Genomic DNA, 19,979 nt, shown 5'->3' with positions numbered 1-19,979 from the left:
TAATCCGGAAACTCCTTGATTTGTGAGGTTTTTTTTTTTTTTTTTTTGGTTGTTGTTGTTCTAGTTTCTGAGAGATTTAGGTTCAATTCCCATTAAGATGTGTCATGTAGCAATCATATATCCCCATCACATGAGAGGACTGCAAGAATCACAACAGTATTACCGAAAGGGGCCATGGGAGTCTTGAGGCAAGATAGTATTCGCCTGAAGGAATGAAGAATGCACCATGAGACATGCAGATGAGGAGGGAACACAAGATGAAGAGAACATTCCTTTGTGAGGAGAATACCTTTTTTGCGTGTGTGTGTGTGTGCGTGCGTGTGTGTGTGTGTGTGTGTGTGTAAAATACTCATGGAGGGAAGCAGTGACTGAAAAGCCTGGACACTTGGAATTATGTTGGGAGCACATTGTGGAGGCTTAAGAAACTTTGACAATTCAAAGTAACCTTTTAGGAAAAGAGTTTATCTCTAAATGTTAAAGAGGTTAGAAATAGTGAAACTGAAATGAGGAGAAAAGGAAAGAAGTTATAAAAATATTTAAGGATTGAGGTTTATCCTCTGTTAACCTGTCAGCTCCTGAGGTTAACAGCGGGAGTCTTTCTGCATCTCCAGCACCCACTGCACTGCCTGTTCCAGAATGCATCCTCCACACACTGTAGAATGAACGAAAGGATAGATGAATGAGAAGAAAGAGTAAGATTCTAGAGAGGTTGTACAGGAAGACTCTAGTGTATTTTTCAAGACATTAGGTGAAGAGATTTGAGGGAGAAGAAGGAGATAAGAGCTCTTAACAGTGTTGTCCGGGTGTGGCAGACACAGAACAGACTCTGAACCCATGTCTGATGAATGGAAGAAGAAATCAACACATTTATAAGTATTTTTAAAGTATTTTTTAAATGAACGAATGCATGAATGAGCCAATGTGGAGAAACATAAATGCTGAACCTGTGTAGTAGTTTCAAGGAAGAACATGTTTGTTTTTTAAAATTCAAGAGAGCTTATTTTCAGAGGAGTTTTAAGTTTACAGAAAAATAACGAAACTTACAGAGTCTTTCCATATACGCCCTCTCTACCCCCAATTTCTCCTCTCATTTCGTTTTGTATTAGTGTGGTACATTTGTTACAATTGATGAACCAACACTGATACATTATTATTAATTAAATTCTGGTGTACATTGGGGTTTATTCTGTTTTGTACAGTTCTATGGGTTTTGATACAGGCATAACATCATGTGCCCACCATTACAGTATTACACAGAATAGTTTTATTGCCATAAAAATCCCCTGGGCTCCACCTTTTCATCACTCCCTCCCTCCCCCTGAACTCCTGGCAACCACTGGGTTTTTGTTTTTGTTTTCTTTTTAATGCCTCTGTGGTTTGGCATTTTAGAGAATGTCATATAATCGGAAGCATACAATAAGTAGTTTTTTTTTTTTTTACACTGGCTTAATTGACTTTGTCATGTGCATTTAAGTATCCTGCATGTATTTTCATGGCTTGCGAGCACATTTCTCGGTATCACTGGATAATATTCCATTGTATGGAGGCACCACAGTTTGTTTATCCATTCACGTATTGAAGGGCATCTTAGTTATTTCCAATTTTTGGAAATTATGAATAACTCTTCTGTAAACATTCATGGGCAGGCTCTTCCATGGACATACTTTTTCAGCTTATGTAGGTCTATCTAGGAGTACAATCACTGGGTCTCTCAGGTTGATTCTGACTTCTAGTCACACTATTCCGGACAGCGTAGACCTGGCCCATAAGGTTTCCAAGGAGCAGCTGGTGCATGGAGTCAAACCGCTGACGTCGTTTTGGTTAACAGCCGAATTTTCAAGCACTGCTCCATCAGGACTCCAAAACGGAGGTGGCCAGTACTGGGATCGAACCCGCGACCTTGGCGTTACTAGCACCACACTCTAACCAGCTGAGCTAACCGGCCCGCCTGCTAAGTCCCAACATGTCCCTGCATTTCAGCCCCCTCATTCACCTTCATTCTAAGCCTCTGAGACACCAAGGATCTAAGATGAAGCTCTAGCAACAAGGACCCTCTGGAAATGGGATGGACCCTCAAAAACCCAAGACTGATTACGATTGTTATGTACAGTTTCAAAGACAGAGAAAAAGAAAATTCTTATTGTTGAGTGGGCTGTGGAGCTGGGCTCTTCCATTGGCTCCTCCTCTGGCTGCCAACATAGGCCCTGGCCCCAGATATCAGCCTCCATACACTTCCACTCTTGCTCCAGACTTGGCACAGCTGAATCTCTTATCACTCAGACTACATCTCAAATGTCACTTCCTCAGAGGGCCTTCCCCTGACCTCACCAGCTAAATCAATGCCTTCCCTGTCTCTATCTCCATCATGTTTACAAAATCCTGTCTGCGAACGTTTATTAAATTACTGTTTCTCCCCTACAGTAAAAGTTGCTTAAAAGATTGATAATCTAGATCTTCCCAGGTTATCCCCAGTGGCTAAGGTTAGAATGATGCTGTTACTGGCTACTGTCTGTTCAGAAGTTGGGGACATGGAGAGGAACACTTTCCTCTGCGTTGTGTTCCTTCTTGGGGTAAATTCAGGAAGAAATAATTATTATGCTAAGGAAAAGTGGCAAGCTGTGAGGCCCTCTGGTTTTCTGGAACGGACAAGATAACTTGCCACAGCTGGAAGCAAGATTAATTCACTCATGAGATTTTTGTGGAGTGCATTCCCAGCTTCAAAGTCTGGAAGTAGGTGATTTTGAGCTCTTACAGGTTTAATAAAAAGACAATTGTTGTAACTAATTTGTAAGAAAGAGAAGTAATCAACTTTTTCCAGTGTCATTCCATGATTGTATAGTGGTTATTACTGTGTTGCATTAGCATCCTCATTTGGAATTTGAGTTATGTCATTCCAGAAATTTCTGTTCTCCCACCCCACCACACCCCCTTTGGACGCTGAATTTAAGGTTTAATGGGAAGCTGGGCCTTGTTCTATTCAAAAGGGATATAAAGAACACATTCTTCTGTTCCTTTTTTCTGAGAACTGATTGTCAATCCAGACAAGAACAGGAAAGAAGGTAGGCGTTTCCTCAATCCTTTATCCTTCAGTCTCCTTCCCCCTTCTCTTTTCACCTCCACTCAGGGCAATGCCTACAATTACATTTTAAGGATGAGGAGACCTTCAGCTACCTTACTGAACGGTGTTTCAGGAGTGTGCAAGGACTTAAGAAAAACGGAACAATATGTGATGAAGGTGAATTAGCAATGGCTTCGTTTGTCTAAAGGGTGCACACGATAATTTGCAGGAATGAAGCTGGAAGACAAGCCAGCTGTTGTCATGAAGGACCGTGGATGCCATGATGAAGTGTTTGGTCATTCTCTGTAAGCAAAAGATTGTTCTTATAAATGATTTTAGGCTGGACTATGACTGAATTGGATTTCAAGATGATTCCACCAGGGGAAAGAGTTGAGAGTTGAGTGCAAAGGCCAGGAGAAGGATCAGGTTATTATGATAATAATTCAGGCAGAGATACTGAACATCGTTAATGGAGCTGGGCAGTGGATGCAGACTCCTTCATTCATTTAACAGATCTTCACATGGGGGCATATATCCTAGTGGCGTAATGGTTAAGAGGTTAGCGGTTGGAATCCACCAGGTGCTCCTTGGAAAACGTGTGGAGCAGTTCTACTCTGTCCTATAGGGTTGGTTTGAGTCGAAATGGACTTGAAGGCAATGGGTTTGGTTTGGTTTGGTACACACTTATGCCCTGGGGCACTGAGTGCTTGCTTCTCTGGGCGTTCAGCTGCTGAGTGGTTGCTAGATAACTTTACTCCATGGCCAAGCGTGCCAGCCCTTTTAAAAGATGGTCTCATGCTGAATTACGTGGGGGAAGTCCCAAGGAACCGCTGCTTCTGTATAAGGAGAAATGGCGTTCCGTCAACCAGCATAGCATAAAGAAGAGGACTTGTGTCTTAGTTTGGGGGTTGAATTTATCAACCTTGTCTGGCAGGGCGATAGTGGAGCAGCCAGAGGGGTCATCTCTCAGTCTGAAGATCCTAATGTGAGGATTTAAGGTGAATTTACTTTTCTTTGCACAAGTTGTCAATAGACTTACTGTTTCAAGAAGAAAACAAAGCTGAACCAACAGAAATATTAAGAAAACATACTTTCACAGTCCCTTTTTACACCTAGTGGGTTTGGAGTTGCAAGCAGAGGTTGGTGCAAATTTCTGGAGAATCAAAATACTTCCTTTTTGAAAAACGAGTGAGGTGTGACTAGGAATTGGATGGGAATCTGGGAGCAGAAGGGCTAATTTTTTTGTTTTGTTTTGTTCTTGCCTTACTTAACAGTCTAGTAAAAGAGGAATTTTTGTCTTCAGTCAGCACCTGTGAGGGCAGTCCAGGTGCCATGGAGACAGATAAAGCAGGAAGGAGGAATAGAGACAGGCCAGGCTGTAGGTTGCATTTCAGCTGAGGTCATAAACTGTCGACATTTTGATTCGCAGCCCAGTGCTTCAACCACTGCGCCACCAGGGCTCCTTACAGGACACACAGGGGCCATTAAAAGTAATTGTCAGCCGTGGTGCGAACAGAAAGGCGGTGAAGAAGAGTGAGAACCGTATGTCTGTCTTTCACGCTCAGGAGTGTATCGCGTCTTCCAAAATTCCAAAGGAAAAGTTTGAGCCTCATAATCCTCCACGACCACCACAGGCCCTATTGAATTCCTTAAACAGGACCGGGCTGGAAGGAGGGGCAGGTCCAAAGACGAACTCCCGCTCTCCAGGGCCTCGTTTCTTTCTTCTCCGAAGTCACCCGGATTCTGTCCGCTGCCTCCAGCGATCTCTTAGCTCCCTAGGACAGAAAAATCTGGCCATTCACGGAGCCAGGACTCTGGCCCCTGCCCCTCTGCTGTGTGTGCCCTTGAGCCTCACCAGGCGTTTTCCCCCGGGAGGAGGGGCACTCCAGGCACCGACCGCGACTGTCACCTCCGCTGGGAGTGCGGGGGCGTGGTGTGGACGTCACCGCAGCTATGGGTTGAGATTCTGTGGATAAAAGCCAAAAGTCTCGCTAAACTTTGTTCCGCTCCCGCTTCGTGGTTGATCCCAACTACCCTTCCCCAATGCCCAGCCACTTGAGGGAAAACGCCATCAAGATCGTCCCCCTTCCTTCAATGAACACTCACAGCTCACGAGCTGCTTCTCCTCCCTCAAGGTTATTTTTACAGCTGCCGGTGGCGGTTAGAACCCCCAGGGGCTCCGAGGGAGAAAGATGTGGTAGTCAGCTTCCCTAAAAATTACAGTCTTGGAAACCCTATGGGGGAGTTCTCCTCTGACCTATAGGGTCACTATGAGTCGGAATCGAATCCATGGCAACGGGTTCGTTCTTTCGGTGATTCTGGTGCTCTCTGCCCTCCCGGTTTTACCTTCTGTCTTATTCGTTATGTAGCTGTAGCTTCTTTTGGAGTGATCTTGGACAGCTGAACTAGGAAGGAAATGAAACAGTATTCACGTAGGTTTCTGTGTTAATTCTCACGAGAGAGCGTTAAAACAAACAGCCAAGAGTTTTCAAAACGAGAGACTTTTTCATGCAAAATGGGCTAGTACAGAGGGTACTATTTTGTCCGATTTTTACCAGAGTCACATTTTATTCCTGTAAATCTTACCTAGCTTTCGTCTCTTCTCTTTAATCTGTCTCTCTCAGGTTTATGGTGATAGAACTAGATTTTTATTCCATCCTTTGTAAATTCTTACCAGCCTCCCTTCCCTCACCCGCTCCTTCTCTTTCACTAGTGATAATAAGACAATATCCCAGCAACTAGGAGGGCCTCGTCATTAAAAAAGGAATTTTTGATTTTTTTTTTAATACATGTGTATCATATATAACACTGTAGAACATCTGCTCTCCCCAAGAAACAACGAGCGCAAGGACTAGAACCTGGAATCTTCTGATCTTTAGTAAGACGTTTTGTCCATTTCTCCACAGCTTTGAAAGGTAATACCTTTGGCAGCATTGTTAGTTAGCTTTCAAGAGTCTTGCACTTTTATACCATCTATTTCTGGCTGCGGCTGACTTCTCCTTGGCTTCCCTCCCACTATCTGCTCCCAAGCTTCCTTGGAATCACTGTGCCTCAGAGTGATTCCAACTCATAGCAATCCTATAAAACAGAGTAGAACTGCCTCATAGCGTTTCCTGGGCTGTAATCTTTATGGGAGCAGATCGCCAGGTCTTTTCTCCAGGAACCGCTATCGGGTTCCAACCGAACCGAAGACCTTTCCTTTCAGTTAGCAGTCCAGTGATTGGCTGTAAAAGAAGGTAAAAATTCGTGGTCTACCTTTGAGTCTCACTAGTTCAATTTTCTTCTGGCCTCAGGTCCTCAGCCTTATGGTGAGGGCCCTGGAAACAGCAGATAATGGAGGGAGATTTTAGGTTCAGGTGTCCTAGAAGAAGAAAACAAAACAAAAGCAAATAAGAAAAAACAAAAAAACAAAACAAAACAAAAAAACTAACCATCAGGGACCAGTGTGAACAAATGGAAAAACAGAAACACTCACAAACTGAATGAGCTATTAATTCTTTCTCCAGGTTGGGCTGTGTTCCATCCTGTACTCTCAGGGCCCAAGGCACACACCTCAACTGTAGCATTTATCACCCTGTGCTATAAACAACTGCTTACTCAGTTGTCTTCCCTACTAGACTGTATACTCCTTGAGGGCAGCACCCTCAGTGTGTACCATAACTAATTTTACATTAAACCTGTGTATGCACAGGTGGTGTATTAAGAAAAATGCCCGAGACATCAGGAAAAGGGTCTAATTTGTGGTCTAGGTGGTTATCACAAATCTGAAATCCCATGCTATGCCAACCCACATGTTTCAATACAAAATTAGTGAACTTCTATATACAGTAAACCAAAAAACCAAACCCATTGCCATTGAGTTAATTCCAAATCATAGAGATCCAACAGGACAGGATAGAACTGCCACATAGTGACCCTATACAACAGAGTAGAACTGCCTCCTAGGGATTCCAAGGCTGTAACTCTGTAAGAAAGCAGACTGCCACACCTTTCTCCCTCAGAGCTGCTGGTAGGTTGAAACCACTGACCTTTGGGTTTCGTGCCACCAGGACTCCTTCTATATACAGTAGTAGTATCCTAATTTCATGAAGATAGCTTTGAGGTGTGGCTGTTTAAGCTCCCAGGGGCTGGATGGCATTGGGGCTGGGCAAGTGTCCAATAAGTCTAGAGGTAGTGATAGTGGGACAGTAGGGTTGGGCTCGAGTTAGTGGCTGACAGGTAGCCCTCCCAAGTAAGGAGAATGCTTAGTCTGCTAGTATGAAAGAAAAAGCTTAGTGAGCCAAATGCACAACAGACTCACATTTTCATACTGTTCATATGGTTGGATTTAAGTTTTTACAATGCCAGTGATCAGAAGGATTTAGAACATAATGCTTATAAAACATATTTATGAACTATCCAGCCCAAAGATCTCTCCCCAGTAGCAGGAAACATTTAGCAACAACTCTACAACCATTAAAACAACATCCAACTGGGTTAAACAAAATGGATTTATTATCACACATAACAGTAAGTCCAGAGTGTAGGGAGGCTACATGGCTGGTTAATTCAGTGGCTCCATGATGTCATCAGGACCCAGGTTCCTTAAATCTTTCACTCTGCCATCCTCAACATATGAGTCTCATATTCCAGCTGGGTCCCCTGTAGTACCTCAAACTCTCACAATTTCAGACAAAGTCTAGAAGGAAGACAAACTTCTGTGTTTCATTAAATTGAGGACAACCTTTTGTATAAGCTTCCCAGTCTCTTTAGCTATGATTATATCACACATCCTTGCCTAAAATCTTTTGCCATGATTGAGGGAGCCACTATGATTAACTAGATCCATCATAATTCAGACCCTGGAGCTGAGAATGGAATCCACCACCTCTAAAGCATAGGGCAATGTAGAGGTGGCTATGTGAATAAAATCATTTTTATGTTGGCAAAGAGGCATAGGGGGTGGTGTTAGTGGCTGATTGTGGTGTAGGCAAGCAGTAGTGGCTGCTATGCCCTACTCAGTCTTCACATGGAAAAAAAGAAGTTTGTGTTTGATTTTTTTTAAGAATTTCGAGACTTTCATTAATTCACCCATATGAAGCCACAACTAGATTTCCAGATCTAACTGTCATAGAAATAATTTGATCTAGAGCTTTTATTCAGTACTAATGATAAGAAAAATGTGTTAATTCTATATGCTGACATTTTGACATAAATCAGGCTATTAGTAATGCAACCAAGGAGCAGAGTGGGGCAGCGGAAGCTTGATGGGCTGATAACCCAGAGGTAGGTGGATGGATACCATCCTCTGCTATTTTAGTGAAGCCCTGCTTGCCCAGTGGCTTAAGAGCTTGGCTGCTAACCAAAACTTCAGCAGTTCCAATCCACCAGCTGCTCCTTGGAAATTCCAGTTCTACTCTGTCCTATAGGGTCGCTATGAGTTGGAATCCACACCACAGCGATAGCTCTCAGATCTTCGTGACTGCATGGTATAGCAACTTTGTAACTTCTCAAACAGAAGTACTGGGGACTAAGGTTTGCATGACGGCGGTGTGGAGATCAGAAGCTCAACCTGAAATAGTTGCCTCAATCTGCCTCTGTAGAACAGGGCAGAAGTCTTAAATTCCTAACTCTGAAAATGAGTCATTTGTGCACCCAAATTTGTCTATAAAAGATCTAACTCTCATTGGTTTCCAGGCTTATTTTTGAAGATTCTTTAATAACCACAACTTGTTCATGATCCCTTTATCCAAGGGAAAAAAAAAAAAAACACCTGAATATATTGCCATAGATTTGATTCCAATTCATAGTGACCCTATAAGACAGAGTGGAACTGCCTCATAGGTTTTCCAAGGAGCGGCTGGTGGATTTCAGCTGCTGACCTTTTTGGTTAGCAGCTTGAACTGTTAACCACTGTGCAACCAGAGCTCCCCAGTATAGCTATAATTTTCTCTTAGCTTTTACTGTATGTTCCTATCATTGTTTATGTAGAAGTAACTCGATATGAAGAGAAAAGAGTCGGCTTCGGGACAGAACCAGATTAAAATCTTAACCCTGCCTTTTATTAGCTCTGTGAATTTGGAAAAATCACTTTTCGGTCACTCCACGGAGACCTTGTCTACAAAATGGGGATTACACGTACTTTGCAGGGTCATGAGAATTAAATGAGAAACTGTAGGTAAAGGAACTGGTAGATATTTAGGCTGTCAAGTAAACGTAGTCATCACTGATAGCAATGTTCAACTCCTTCCCAAACCTCTAAAAGTTAACTTTAATAACTTACAAACGTTTATTAAATATCTATTTACCAAGCATAATGTGATACCCTAAGGATTCAAATTTACGTGAGATACCCTCAAGGAATTAACAACTGGTAAAAGAGATAAATATAAAGTGATAGATCACAATAGCAGAGAAATGTTAACTCGAAAATAAGAAGAAAATGCGCTAGACCACAGAAGCAAGGCACGTAATTCTGGAGGGGAAGTCAGAGGAAGCTCTCCATGACATCCCATGTGAGCTGAATCTTGGGGAAAAAAAAAAACCCATTGCTGTTGAGTCTATTCTGACTTACGGCAACCCCATTTATTAAGGAGTAGAACTGCTCCATAGCGTTTTCTTGACTGTAATCTTTACCGAAGCAGATCGCCAGGGATTTTCTTCTGAGGCACTGCTGGGTGAGTTCTAACTCCTGAATCTTGAAGAGAAAACAAAGTTGACTTGGGAAAAAGAGAATAAAGGGCCAGGGGTTCAGGATGTGAAAAGGAATAAGTCAATTATCTTAGATTACAATAATATCAATGTTCCCCTCAAATAAACCTATTCCAATCTCTACTAGTTTTTCCCTAATAAGTCTATAAAAACCTTATGTAATTTTCATTTGGCCTCTCTACCACTCTCCTGACCTATTGGTTGCACAATATGTAGGATCAACATCTCTGGCACCCTCATCACTGCCAAGCAATGATCACATTTCCCTCAAACAGGACCTTTTTCTACCTGGGTCTTTTACATTGATTGCTTTTTGCCTAAAATTATTACTTTGCCTGAGGAAGCTTCCCTTCTCACCCTCCCCCAGTGGTAGGTTCTTGTGGGCCTGTGCAGACCATTGTTCCTGAGGGCCTTCATCTGCTGGAGTTCTCTTCCCCCATCTCGGAGGCCCTGGGACTTTAAACAAACCATCCCCTGCTTTCACTTCTGTCCCCAGATGCAGGCCAGTTATTCCAGGTCCTAGATCTCCTGGCCCAGGAGGACTCGGGTCTGACTCTCATCCCATGAGGGTCCACCCTGGGGGTGGCTGTGGGCCTTGGATATCATTGTCAGAATTCTGGTCTGTTCTTGCTGACCCATCTAATCTGGCTCCCACGTGCCTGCCGTGTATGAGTTGGGCTGTGGGGATGATCCTGGCAACTGAACCTGCACCCACCAGCCCTTCATGCTGGGTGTCACCTCTGCTTTGAGGGCATGAGGACACGACACCTGATCCACCCTGTCCTAGAATTCCAGGCTCAATGGAGTACTACCCCAGTCCAGAACCGGGACAGTTGAGGGAATCCCCTTCCTCTCATCCCTTACCTATGATGATGAAGGTGATTGTGCAGAAAAAGTACTGTTTCCAGGTATTCAGGAGGAGCTGAGGGAAGGCCAGGAGTATAAAGGTTATGAAGAAGGAGAGAAGAAGGGTGCTGATCATCAAAATTTGACCAACTATGAAGTAGACTGAATTAGGAATTGTGTCCCCCAAAAATACGTGTCAACTTGGCTAGGCCATGATTCCCAGTATTGTGTGGTTGTCTTCCATTTTGTGATCTGATGTAATTTTCCTAATATCTGTTTGTGGTTAATGAGTCCACATTAGGTTGTGTTAAAGAGAATGAGTGTGAGATGCAACATCCTTACTTAGGTCACAGCCTGATCCGATGTAAAAGGAGTTTCTTGGGGTTGGCCTGCATCACCTTTCATCTTACAAGATATAAAAGGAGAGAGAGACGAGCAGAGAGATAAGGACCTCCTACCACCAAGAATGAAGAACCAGGAGGAGAGCACATCCTTTGGACCTGAGGTTCCTGCACTCAGAGGCTCCTAGACCAGGGGAAGAATGATGACAAGGACCTTCCCCCAGAGCCAACAGAGAAAAAAAGACTTCCCCTAGAGCTGGTGCCATGAATTCAGACTTCTCGCCTCCTAGACTGTGAGAGAATAACTTCTGTTTGTGAAAGCAATCCACTTACAGTGTTTCTGTTATAACAGCACTAGATGACTAAGACAGTTAGAGAGGGGAGAGAAGCCATCAACTTTCTCTAGGGCCCCCTTCCTTCCTGGGTTTGAGTCCCCAGAGTACTAAGAAGGCAATGCAGAGACTTTAATTAGGAACCAGCAGCAATTGGTGGGAAGCTTGGGGAGAGAGGGAGAAGGAATTTGCAAGAAGATCTAGAAAAGTGATTCTGTTCTGGCTGGGATCCCCTGAGGATCCTAACCTCATGTAAGAAATACTTCTGAAATGAACCACTGTTACTGATAGGAGTACAATACTTGTTTCTGGCATGTTGGGGCAGAAGAGGAGGATGAGAATTCCCAGAAGGGACAGTGTTGGAGCTGGGCCATCCTTTTCAAGGTCAGAACTTACTTGATTTTGATGGATGAATCCAACATGTGATCTCCTCGCTGCAGATTTTAAAGACAGTAATGAAGAGGACTTGGGACCTACTTGGGATTTCTATCTTCATGCAGGTAGGGAGGCTGGAGGCCCACCACAGAAGGGCAGAGCCAGGGAAAGTAAAGATGAGGATTAGATAGCACTATGGTCTAATTATCCCACATCTCATACAAGCGAGCACTGACTAGAAAAAACAAAACAAAACATAAATGAGTTAGATTTCCTCAGTTCTTTTGGGTTTTCTCCCCTCTTTTAAATACCCACACAAGTCCAGCCTCCTTGCCTTTTCTCATACTCCCTCCACCTCAGGCTCTAAACACATCTTCTCAAGGCCTCAGACTGACTTTGCATTCCTCCCTCACCAAGGAGGAGTGAGCTTTCTCTCCTCTGAGCTCTACTTTCTGTATGGGCCATTTACTTGTACACAATCACTAGATTCCTGGGTGGCACAGTTTCCTCTTGACTACTAACTTAAAGATTGATGGTTTAAACCCACCCAGTGGTGTCCCAGAAGGAAGGCCTGATGATCTGCTTCCATAAAGATTAGAGCAAAGAAAAACGCTGCGGAGCAGTTCTACTCTGTAACACATGGTGTCGCCATGAGTCTGACTTGACAGCAATGGGTTTGTTAGAGGACAATAGTCCTGACCTCTTAGTTTCCCACCACATTTAGCACAGTGCTTTACATGTGGAAGGATCCCAGTGAATACCTATTAACAGAAAGGAAAAAAAAATAACACATACTAAATACACTCCTTGGTGATCTTAAGTACAATTTTTTGTATGTTCTGAAGCCTCAGTATTCTCCTTATCATCTGTACTCTCAAATCACAGCATTTCTTTTCCTTTGGTCTTCTACTGTCAATGTTACCAGCTTACCTTTTCTCTTTTTTCTTTTAACCCTTTTCCCCCTACTTCCCTTTCATCTTTTGATTACACTCTGTTTTCTACAGCTCTTTTTCACTCCAAGGCTCATCCTAGTCTTCTGCTCAAGAGTAAAACTTTTTGCTCTCTTCTTGCTCCCCATTGGCAGAAACATTTAATGGCATCATAAGTATATGAACTCAACCCCACAGCAGGAACATAGGATCATACCCTGTTGCCTCTGTCATTTAAAAGACGTCCCATCCCCCATAACTCTCCACCCACCAATGCTTTTGCTTCACTGAGCACATTTGTGCCCCAAAAGCTATAGCTGTGTCTTTAGCCCTAAGTTCTAGTACTGACTAAGCAGGAATACTGTATTCCTGTATCAAATTGAAGGGCACCTGAGAAAGAATATGGGATAATCAGGGAAGTAACTGAGAAGATATGAATGGAAACTGGTTTTGTGTTGAGGGTACAGTGGACATACTACACCTTTCACACTCTTCATCCAAGCTTATTGTCCAAAACACTGCTTAGCCAATGATCAGCACTCAGTACATTTTTGTTGATGAAGAAATGAACAAGTAAATAAATGAAAATAGTAAGAAGCTGAAAAAGAAGAGTATTACTAAGAACCTCTGTTTGGATGTTTCTTAAATGAAAGCTCTGGAAAAACAAGGGAGATCTTTGTCTCTTCTATGTACTGATGTATCTCGAGAACAGAAATATTGTTTGGCACAAGACAGGTGCTAAATAAACATTTGTGGAATGAATGGCTGACTGGTTCAAGAACAAAAGACTCATCCCCAAAAGAGGGGAGGTTGGCATATATGTTAATTCCCCTCCACTGACCATTTCTGTTACATATGTACTGTGCCAAAATGTTTCTAGAGTTAACTAGGATGATAAAATGTGCAACAGTAATGTATATCTAGCTTAGCACTGTAGATTTACTTGTCAGTCAGTTGCACTGTTAAAAGAGGGCAGCATGATAATGACATTGGCTGGGGAAGTAAGGGGGGTATTCATGGCAGGAAATCAGGTAATTCAACAATATTAACACTGCTTTTAGTCAATCATGTGCACAGAGAAGCCTAGCCTTACAACTGATGGAGAAGATATTAAACGACAACATAACTTTAAGTCTCAAGGTTGGTAGAAGACACATTGAGAAGAGCATCGTGTTTTCTCCTGAGCTTTGAATGAACCCAGGAAAAGAAAGCAGATGGGTAAAGAAATTACTACTAGTATCAAAGAGAACATTGGTGGTGCAGTGCCCTAAGAGCTTGGCTGCTAACTAAAATATTGGCAGTTCGAATCAACCAGCCGCTCCTTGGAAATCCTAAATTGTATTCTGCCCTATAGGGTCACTACGAGTTGGAATCAACTCGACAGAAACGGGTTTTTTGCTTTTTTGGCTTGTTTGTTGTTTGGTAACGTCAGAAAAGGATCATTACAAAAAAAAAAAATAATCAGTAGAAAAGAAGAGGAAAAACAGCATCTAGAGGTCAGGCACAATTGCTCGCTGAGAATATCACCTCTTCCGAGTGTAAGATTCTGGTGAGCGCCGAACTAAGAAGCTATCCACACAGGTTTATTAGGAATTATCTTCTAGAACCAGTGACCAGAAATCCGGAAAATAACTCGTCCTGGAGAAAGAAATTAGATAATCCTTTAGAATCTAGCCCAAATGGAAAATACAGCGCCTTCTTAGCGCAGTGGGCAGCGCGTCAGTCTCATAATCTGAAGGTCCTGAGTTCGAGCCTCAGAGAAGGCAATCTGTTTACTTGGTCTACAACTATTTTTGTGTTCCTTGCACTTCTTTCCTGGTACTTCTGTAGATGATAATGACAATTCCCTTGGGAGAGAAAATATTCAGAGTCTTCTGAGATAGCTGTACTTACTTGCAGTTGGGACGGAATTCCTTCTTTTCTAAAATATCAAAAAAGTGAAATTGTGTCAGTGTCAGGACTTTCCCATGGTAACAGTCTCCGTGTCCCCCTTTTGACTCGAGCTCCCCGCTCCGCAGAGGATATTTCCCGAGAAGTTCTGGAGACCTTCCACGCTCAGTCCCGTTCTGGCTCCACCAAGGCAGTGGCCGTGGAGCTCCCGGAGTCCCGCATGGTTCTGCAAAACCATATAACTTTTATTCTCAAAATGACCAGTTATCTTAAATAGACAACAGCGCCAGAGCTAGCCGAAATTGTACCTGGCTCACGTATTCTCCAGCTTCGCTCCCCTGTTCTCTCTTGGTCTGCAACAGCGACTTCCTGTAGACTACCTCGGAGCTTTATGCTTTAATGCAGATGAAGAAAACATTGCTTTTTTTTTTTTCCAGTCTTCCTGTTTTTAATTTTATGAGCAGCATTAGACGTCTTTGAAATGTAGTCAATTTGATTTGTTTGTGTTTTTCCTCCCGTATAGTTCCACATATAACAGGACTGGCAATATCCTGACGGACACTTCAACAGATTGTAGTTAGAAGATGAAGAAAAACCAGGAAGGAGCGACAGGAAGGGAACTCTGAGCAGGGGACGACGCACAAAAAGTAAGAAGGTCCTCCCCTTCCCCTCCCTTCCAGAACTCTTCCATCCTTGCAGTAACCTTGGCCTGGTGCCTACTTCTCTGCACCCAGCGGAACAGCTAGATAAAACACAATTCAACATTTCAATTAATTATCCTATCACACTTAAAATGTGATACCTCAGCATCCACTAATTCATTTTGCTCGAAAGAGCAAAGGAGCAAAGAAATCTGAGCTTAGTCCATCTTTTTTATTTGACCAATGATTGAACTTTTTTTCCCAATAGACCAAGCTAATATTATTATTTTCTAATTAATGAATTACCACACTTATCTTTACTGTTTATTCTTTCTGCTTACTTTAATATTTTTTCTTTCTTCTTTTATTGAATACACAGCTTATTTAATCATTGTACTTCAAAAGTATGCAAGAGTAGAATCTAAAGTCTAAGAAGCACTATGAATAATGCCATAACATTTGTCAGCACATCATTTTCATTGTTTTCAAAGTAGTCTGATAATGCCCTTTAATGATTTCTTGAATATATGCATTATGAATATTTTATTGTCATATAATTTAGTTTTTAAGTTTCTTCTTATTACAATTTTCTATTTTCATCTTGTTTATAGTTTATAAATTAATATGTAATATTATATACACTTATGTATATAATTTGTAAAAAGGAATAGAATTTAACACCCTTTATGTGTTTATTAAATTAATTTTTAAAACCTAATTTTGTAGTTTTGATTAAAAATTCAATGTTAATTATTATTTGTAAAGATTATTATACTTAATAAAGCAATTAATATATTATTGAGATTAAATATACTGAATATAACTGGATTGGTTTATTAATGACCTATTCAAATTACTTTTTCTAACTTATTTAAATGGAATAGTGCTAACTGTGGGAGATGTCACACTGTGAAATTATTTCAATTGCAATGTATATCCTTAGTCTTCATTTTACTATTGGGAGGACAAAGCACACTTGTCAATTTGTTATGTGGCATGAGGAAAATGGATCTGAGCTGGAATTGATGAGTTATCCTACCTGCCTGTAATTATTAGAAATGTATTAGATTTATTGAGCTCACTCTCTTCCCTCTCTTAGATCTAGGATTAAATTGAGGAAATAACATAATATAACTTAGCTTTTCCTTACCAAACTAATCAGTCTTGAATTCATATCTGTCTCTTCTCTCTCCTTTTTTTTCTAACTCTAGACACTGGGAATACATTAAAAGAACAAGAAATGAAAAGGCTCAGAAAGTGTACATTCTATGGACGAGATAGACAATACAGCAGTAATTTGGTGATGCTCTTCAGTACAGATAAATTTTATGTAGAAGATGGAGCCACAGAGGACATTGATGTAGTCAGAGTAGTCAGAAAAAGGCTCTCTGAAGAAGTGACATTTGTGTTGAGACCTGAATGATTGAGAGGGGGCCAAAGTGCCAAGCCTGGAGTAAGACTGGACAAGTTCTCCGTGTAGACTGTCAGCCGGAGCGAGGGCCTCTCTGATGAACCAACCAGCCTATAAAGAAATCAGCAAAGAAGCCCAGTGACCATCTCTATGGCACTAGGTGTCTGTGCAGCTGAGCCAGCTGTGAGCATTTTCTCAACTCATTTCCTCTACACTGCATCACTGGCCTAACCAATGCTAGTTCTGTTGAAGAACCACTACTTTCCCAGGACTCCTACTTGTCCAGAGCATCATCAACAGGCTTCTTGATGGCTCAGGACCTTAGGAGTTGAGTCTCAGGTACATAGCTCAAGTTGAAAGAGAGGAAAGCTGTGAGCTAGGGATGAAATGCACAGGCTGCTGCTGCTCTGCAATAGGAGAACCAGAAACCTCTCTCCCTTCTCTTCACTGTCTTGACCTCCAGCAGAATCTGAGAACTAATGGGGACAGAATTGCTTTTCACTCTTCTCGGTCAGAAGTTTTCTTGTTTTTTCTCCTTCACATTTTGCATATTTCTGCCTCTAAAACTAGAGGAAAAAATCACCTCAGCTTCTGGCGTTGCTGCTGGAAAATTACATCTTTGTTTTCCTTTTTTAATTTCTCAGGGCATTCTAAGGATACAAACCTGGACTGTCACTAAAGTGACCTGTAATGTCAGTAATGGGGTCAGTGATGGTGGGATCTGAGACAGATGGTTGCACTTCCGTGTTGACCACCTATTTCGAATTATTCACCTGCTCCCAGTCTTCCCACATGAATTTTATCTAAAGATTCCAGTGGGCGTCAGAATCTTCCTTTCACTGATTCTCTAGCTCTTCACTCTCCTTCCCAGGCCCATCAAACTGGAAGACCCCATCCTCACAAATTCTCTGGATTGTCTAGGCTTTCTAGGGCCCATCTGTTAGCTTTCTTGTTTCCCAGGCTGTTGTCATCTGCCTTCGAGTCAATGACTCATAGCCACCCCTTATGACAGAGTAGAACTGCCCCATAAGGATTCCTACTCTGTCATCTTTACAGGAGCAGATTGTCAGGTCTTTCTCCTGCGGAGCTGCGGTTACCCAGGCTAACGCCCCACAAAAGTGGACCAATATCTTCAGGACAGCTCAGTACAGAGGAACTTACTCCACCTTACTCTTACTTCCTGGCACTTACTCTAGCCTACTTGGGATCCTGTCCCCACCGCTCTTTCCCTGATTTCCTTCATCCTGGTCTTCTTTTCAGCCAGAGGAAAAACTGGAGAATGCAGGCATAGATCCCACTACCTCTTGCATGCTAAGTGAGTTCTCTACTATTTAAGCTAATTCCCCTCATCCACAACAGCTGTTAAGATTTTAGCTCATTTCCAGTTCAGATCAACAAATGCCATGCCCTCTTGCCTCCTAGACTGAAGCCAGGATCCAAATACAGTAACTTCTTAGCAACTCAGAGACTGCCTTGGGCAAAAAAAAGGTAGCAATCCTTGATTTGAGAGGAGGAGGGAGGGGATAAGGAAGAGGGGGAGAATATTGCTGTGGGAAATTTCTTGTCTCCATCACAATTTATACTTCCCGATTTCATGGAAGAGAAGAGAGCACATCCCATCTAGGGGTGGCCACGCTGATAACTGCTGGGTTAATTAGCAGAGGTATCCCAGAATGTTTTGTGGCTCTTGTGTATAAAAAGAGTTAGGGTAATCAATTGACTGCTGACCTAGAAAGGTCTAGGAGATAGTTTGGAGTCAGTGTTTCCAAGCTCCACTTTCACCTACCATCTCCCAGTGTAACTAAACCAAAACCAAACCCACTGTGGTCAAGTCAATTCCGATTTACAGCAACCCAAAAGACAGAGCAGAACTGCCTCATAGGGTTTCCAAGGCTGTAAAGCAGACTGCCACATCTTTCTCCTTTGGAGCTGTTACTGGGCGGAAACCTCAGGTTTTCGCTCTGCATGACTCGTGTTGGCCAATAAAGCAGAGACCGAGGTGGGAGAACATGAAAGGCACCTTTATTTCATTGTACAAGGAAAGCAGTTAGTCAGAGCTGCTGCTGCCAAGACTGCTTGCGAAGGACAGGCAGGCAACTTACTTTTAAAGGGGTTTACAAGTAAGGAGTTCATACAAGTTACCTCAGCAACATTTTTAATCATATTATGAAGGCATAATGGGGTTTACATACAACCTCCAAGAAAAAGCAGTATTCAACTGCAAAGCTGGGAGCTGTGGGGGTGGGGGTGGGGCCCAGAAAAGGAAATGATTTATCAATACAACACTATAGGGGAGCAAGCCTCATAAAGAATACAGTGCTGTGGCTGCTGTGTTTCATAGTGGCTGATGGGTTGATTAGCAGCGGAGCCCTTTAACCACTGCACCACTAGTCCCCCAGTGTGACTAGCTATGTATAAGTAGAAAACTGTGTTTATGGAGAAACTTGTACATTTATATGTAACTCAAAATAAGCACTTTTAGTTTAAAATTCCAATTAAATATTCCATCCTTTAGACATGAAATGGGATTTATTTCGTTTTTCAATTGCTGAAAAAATCATTGTTAGAAATACATCTATGTTCAGCTTTAATTGTTGACACTACAAGATCTAGAAACATGTGGGGAGCATGCAGTGTTTGGAGAGTTGTTTACTGCTTCCTGTTCCTCCCATTCCCCTTCTAAGAACACTGTAAGTCCCTTGTGCTCCACATTCTCCCTGAGCCATCTCATCATGAAAAAACCTTCAGCCCCTCCAGACCAGCAGCAGTGGGATTTCTCCCTGATATCTAGAGGCTGTACATACCTCCCTTGGCTCAGTCATTTCAGTTTTGTGATGGATTTTATTTCTGACCTTCATCCACACAGGAATCTCACTTGGGTTGTGTGATCCTAGCATGCATGGAGATCTCATCCTTTAAACCCTATTTTTACTAAGTGAATAAAATATAAGTTATTTAGATGACTCAAATGAAAGAGTGGTCAACTGAACCTTTGACAGGAAGGACCTGACAGAACTTGATCTGGGGTGTAAGAGATCTGAAACACATCCCCTGTCCAAGGGTTGGGGCTGGGAAAAGATATGAGGACATTAAGTATACAGTGAGTGGCAGGTGTATAGTTTAACAGCTGGTCTTTGTGGAACCACAGAGTGAATGACAAGGCTAGAGATCCTTCTGGTTACAGTTCAGCCTGTCTCCCTTAAATCCTTGCACCCCATCAGGCACCGTTTGATCTTCCATCACAGAGGGCTTGAGCAATGGGTAACTGGGGAAGTGGATGCTGGGTTTAGGTTTCTGTGGCTAGAGGCCCTTTACTCCAGAGTCTGTAGGCATTTGTGGAATACTTGAAATTCCACTCCCTCACCTCCAGGCCATTAAAACCCATGGGAACTAAAGGAGGCTGTGTGCCTGGGATTCCTCTTCCCCTTCCCTCTCTGCATCTCCAACTTAATCCTCATCCCCACTC

General features: G+C 42.4%; 2 non-coding genes across 2 annotated transcripts; one reads left to right on the top strand and one right to left on the bottom strand.

Annotated features, from left to right (window-relative positions):
- Positions 1-1,871: 1,871 nt before the first annotated feature.
- Positions 1,872-1,945, bottom strand: TRNAT-AGU (transfer RNA threonine (anticodon AGU)). Its single transcript has one exon. It is a non-coding gene; the product is annotated as a tRNA-Thr (tRNA).
- A 12,319-nt stretch (positions 1,946-14,264) lies between these two features.
- TRNAM-CAU (transfer RNA methionine (anticodon CAU)) lies at positions 14,265-14,337 on the top strand. Its single transcript has one exon. It is a non-coding gene; the product is annotated as a tRNA-Met (tRNA).
- Positions 14,338-19,979: the final 5,642 nt, after the last annotated feature.

This window comes from Trichechus manatus, unplaced genomic scaffold (genome assembly GCF_000243295.1).
Source record: "Trichechus manatus latirostris isolate Lorelei unplaced genomic scaffold, TriManLat1.0 scaffold00345, whole genome shotgun sequence".
In the NCBI taxonomy this organism is placed as follows: domain Eukaryota; kingdom Metazoa; phylum Chordata; class Mammalia; order Sirenia; family Trichechidae; genus Trichechus; species Trichechus manatus.
The sequence above is the reverse complement of the archived record's forward strand: the minus strand, read 5'-3'. Positions and strand labels throughout refer to the sequence as shown.